The sequence below is a fragment of the Schistocerca serialis genome, chromosome 8 (assembly GCF_023864345.2).
Source record: "Schistocerca serialis cubense isolate TAMUIC-IGC-003099 chromosome 8, iqSchSeri2.2, whole genome shotgun sequence".
NCBI lineage: Eukaryota > Metazoa > Arthropoda > Insecta > Orthoptera > Acrididae > Schistocerca > Schistocerca serialis.
Window position 1 is genome coordinate 348595232 of NC_064645.1, and position 5000 is coordinate 348600231.

The following is a 5000-nucleotide window of genomic DNA, read 5'->3' on the forward strand; positions in this document are numbered from 1 at the left end:
CTTTCGCTTCTGTTCGTCTTGCGACGATCCAAGAATTTCACCTCTAACGTCGCAATACGAATGCCCCCGCCTGTCCCTATTAATCATTACCTCGGGTTCCGAAAACCAACAAAATAGAACCGAGGTCCTATTCCATTATTCCATGCACACAGTATTCAGGCGGGCTTGCCTGCTTTAAGCACTCTAATTTGTTCAAAGTAAACGTGCCGGCCCACCGAGACACTCAATAAAGAGCACCCTGGTAGGATTTCAACGGGGTCCGCCTCGGGACGCACGAGCACGCACGAGGCGGTCGCACGCCTTCGGCTCGCCCCACCGGCAGGACGTCCCACGATACATGCCAGTTAAACACCGACGGGCGGTGAACCAACAGCGTGGGACACAAATCCAACTACGAGCTTTTTAACCGCAACAACTTTAATATACGCTATTGGAGCTGGAATTACCGCGGCTGCTGGCACCAGACTTGCCCTCCAATAGATACTCGTTAAAGGATTTAAAGTGTACTCATTCCGATTACGGGGCCTCGGATGAGTCCCGTATCGTTATTTTTCGTCACTACCTCCCCGTGCCGGGAGTGGGTAATTTGCGCGCCTGCTGCCTTCCTTGGATGTGGTAGCCGTTTCTCAGGCTCCCTCTCCGGAATCGAACCCTGATTCCCCGTTACCCGTTACAACCATGGTAGGCGCAGAACCTACCATCGACAGTTGATAAGGCAGACATTTGAAAGATGCGTCGCCGGTACGAGGACCGTGCGATCAGCCCAAAGTTATTCAGAGTCACCAAGGCAAACGGACCGGACGAGCCGACCGATTGGTTTTGATCTAATAAAAGCGTCCCTTCCATCTCTGGTCGGGACTCTGTTTGCATGTATTAGCTCTAGAATTACCACAGTTATCCAAGTAACGTGGGTACGATCTAAGGAACCATAACTGATTTAATGAGCCATTCGCGGTTTCACCTTAATGCGGCTTGTACTGAGACATGCATGGCTTAATCTTTGAGACAAGCATATGACTACTGGCAGGATCAACCAGGGAGCTGCGTCAACTAGAGCTGAGCAGCCGGCCGCCCGGGAGTGTGTCCCGGGGGCCCGCGCGAACACGCAAGCGTCCGCTCAATTATTCTGCAAACAGGAGGAGGCTGAGCTCCCCTGCACAACACACCTCGAAACCCTCTCAGGTCCCGGCGGCGCGCAGCGCCGTCCTAAGTACTTGGTCGGGTTCGAGAGAGGCGCAATCGCCCGGAGTTAGGCGAGTAGACGCTTTAGGTGCGACCACCCGTGCTCCCAACTGAGCTTGCCGCTGCCGACAGAGGCCCGGGAGCGTGCTGTCGTGGCATTGCCGGCGGGAGACAACACGCGCCACCTACGGTGACCGGCAGCTCCAACGCCAGCGCCACAGAAGGACAAAAGCCCCACTTGGGTGCCGAAGCGAACTCTCCCAGCACAGCGCACGCGCCAACACGTCCGCACAGCTGCGATACAAACCACCTGCGAGAACCGCTGGGGCGACCGAGCAGCAGACGGCGTCGCGGCGCCGAGCGCCGAGCGGCGGCGCATCCTCAGCGCACACAGTCCTCAATCGGACCAGCACACTGCAGATGGCCACCGCGCTTCGCACCGGGCCCGCGAGGACCTACTTTGGCCGCAAGGCGCCGCGAGCAGGGGGCGCCGGCGCGCAGCTGCGCCGCCTGCCGCGTCCGTCGGCCGGCGCGCCTGCCACTGGCCGCCCCCACCAGCCGGCTGTAGCGCGTGCGCCCACGCACCGCGCTGCCAGCACGCCGGGCGGCCCCCCCTCACCGGCCGGGGACGGTCCCACCCAGCCACCGCCGCGTATCGCCTCACACCCAGATCCCCTTTCACGTTCGTGGGCATGGTGGGTCCCCTTTCACGTTCGTGGGCATGGTGGGTATCCCTGAAACAACCGGTTAATAGCTCGACCGATCGTCGCCAACACTGATTCACCTCTAGCGAGAACAACCGCACCACAACGGGTTACCTGTTGTTCATTTGCGTAACGTCACCAGCAAACGTAGACGTCCATCGCCATTTGCAACGAGTATTGCATGCCTGTGTCAGGTGTCACAACACACTACGTCTGCCCACATAGACGCAACAACATGTGCACGCCTCGAGAACACGTGGAAGGTAGCCCCCGTACGTATGCGGTGTCCATTGCGCGAACGACTGTCAGCCGGCCTCTGCAGGATGTCGCAGATGTGGAACGCGGTGCAACATGCTATCACGGTGTGTGAGAAGAGACGACTACGTCCGAATACACGCTCCACCACATCAACAGACTGCTCATGCTGATCGCCATCCAGGGCGTCCGTTCCTCCCACACGTCTGAATGGCGTACCACACTGCAATCCAGCTCTTATAGGGAGACGACACGTAGCTGCGTGCACAATATTTGGACTGTATGGTCTGCCGTTGCTAGGCGCAGTCGTCGTACGGTCACACATGTTCCACGATGTATCATTCAGTACATACGGACCAATGTGCAGTACAGTTTGTGGGTTTTGCGTACATCGGCGGACAGGTGACAGGCCGTACCACAACGTAGGCTGAGTACGTCGGCATGCGAAGGGCATTGAACATGCAAACTTCTCAACGACCAGCTTGCGAAGGCAGGGGGGAAGGGGGGGGGGCATGTACGTCCTGCTGCTATCCACATTAGAGTGTATAGCAGGAGCATGTGGAAAGTCAGCAACACCTGCAAGGTGTTTAACATGACGCGATACACAGGGGACCGGGCAGTGCGAATAGCGAACTATATTGCGAGGGTTGCGGTTAGGCAACACTACACTAATTTAACGAGTTGCATAACAATTACAGAGCAGGTTCAGCGACAACGTGCGTCAGGTTAAGGCGCAATATAGGTTATGTTGAGGCGCAATATAGGTTAGGTTGAGGCGCAATATAGGTTAGGTTAAGGCACAACATGGGTTACGTTAAAGCGCAAATTAGGTTATGTTAAGGCACAACATGGGTTACGTTAAGGCACAACATGGGTTACGTTAAGGCACAACATGGGTTACGTTAAGGCACAACATGGGTTACGTTAAGGCACAAATTAGGTTACGTTAAGGCACAAATTAGGTTACGTTAAGGCACAAATTAGGTTACGTTAAGGCACAAATTAGGTTACGTTAAGGCACAAATTAGGTTACGTTAAGGCACAAATTAGGTTACGTTAAGGCACAACATGGGTTACGTTAAGGCACAACATGGGTTACGTTAAGGCACAACATGGGTTACGTTAAGGCACAACATGGGTTACGTTAAGGCACAACATGGGTTACGTTAAGGCACAAATTGGGTTACGTTAAGGCACAAATTGGGTTACGTTAAGGCACAAATTGGGTTACGTTAAGGCACAAATTGGGTTACGTTAAGGCACAAATTGGGTTACGTTAAGGCACAAATTGGGTTACGTTAAGGCACAAATTGGGTTACGTTAAGGCACAAATTGGGTTACGTTAAGGCACAAATTGGGTTACGTTAAGGCACAAATTGGGTTACGTTAAGGCACAACATGGGTTACGTTAAGGCACAAATTGGGTTACGTTAAGGCACAACATGGGTTACGTTAAGGTACAACATGGGTTAGGTTAAGGTACAATATGGGTTAGGTTAAGGTACAATATGGGTTAGGTTAAGGTACAATATGGGTTAGGTTAAGGCACAATATGGGTTACGTTAAGGCACAACATGGGTTAGGTTAAGGCACAACATGGGTTAGGTTAAGGCACAACATGGGTTAGGTTAAGGCACAACATGGGTTAGGTTAAGGCACAACATGGGTTAGGTTAAGGCACAACATGGGTTAGGTTAAGGCACAACATGGGTTAGGTTAAGGCACAACATGGGTTAGGTTAAGGCACAACATGGGTTAGGTTAAGGCACAACATGGGTTAGGTTAAGGCACAACATGGGTTAGGTTAAGGCACAACATGGGTTAGGTTAAGGCACAACATGGGTTAGGTTAAGGCACAACGTAGGTTAGGTTAAGGTACAACGTAGGTTAGGTTAAGGTACAACGTAGGTTAGGTTAAGGTACAACGTAGGTTAGGTTAAGGTACAACGTAGGTTAGGTTAAGGTACAACGTAGGTTAGGTTAAGGTACAACGTAGGTTAGGTTAAGGTACAACGTAGGTTAGGTTAAGGTACAACGTAGGTTAGGTTAAGGTACAACGTAGGTTAGGTTAAGGTACAACGTAGGTTAGGTTAAGGTACAACGTAGGTTAGGTTAAGGTACAACGTAGGTTAGGTTAAGGTACAACGTAGGTTAGGTTAAGGTACAACGTAGGTTAGGTTAAGGTACAACGTAGGTTAGGTTAAGGCGCAATGTCGGTTAGGTTAAGGTACGATATAGCTTAAGTTAAGGTACAATATAGCTTAGGTTAAGGTACACATTGTTGTAGGGAAAGGTGTATTTGGGGGGGGGGGGGCGGCAGGTTCGTTGATAGTGATTATCGTAAGTGCATGCCTGCGGGATCATCCGATTTGTCACGTCAGGATGCACTTGTGGCTCATGACAGGCGGCGTTCCGATTCCAAGGTTGTGGCAGATCTGTGTCTTTCATTCCTGCCATTGTTTGTGTACTGTGACAGGAGGCAGTATTGTGATGTTGGGTGCACCCCTGTGTAGGACATGTGTGGGTGTTCGTGGCTTAGCTGAGCAATGGCGGATGTCGGAAGGGTGGGATATTCTGTTTTCTGGGTGGACCTCCCGGTCTGGTTATGATAGTGTGGATTGTGTAATGTGGCGGAGAGGATGCACTGGATGTTCTTCCATGCTGGTGGTTAGATATTGTGTGTGTGTGTGCCTGTTACAGGCAGAGAGTAGTGTGTGATAAGAGAGTAGTGTGTGATAAGAGTGTCTGGCTGACGTGTGGTTCTCATTATGTGCAGAGTCTTTCAGCATGTATAGGGACGGTTGTATATATTATCTGTATTCTGATGGCTCTGCATCTATTACTAATCAGTGCCGTGTC

General features: G+C 51.7%; 1 non-coding gene across 1 annotated transcript in view; it reads right to left on the bottom strand.

The window, feature by feature from the left end:
• Window positions 1-1040, bottom strand: part of LOC126417735 (small subunit ribosomal RNA) — a 1909-nt gene extending 869 nt beyond the window's left edge. Inside the window, exon 1 of the ribosomal RNA XR_007575799.1 lies at window positions 1-1040. This exon is cut by the window's left edge and continues 869 nt beyond it. This is a non-coding gene — a ribosomal RNA (small subunit ribosomal RNA).
• Window positions 1041-5000: the final 3960 nt, after the last annotated feature.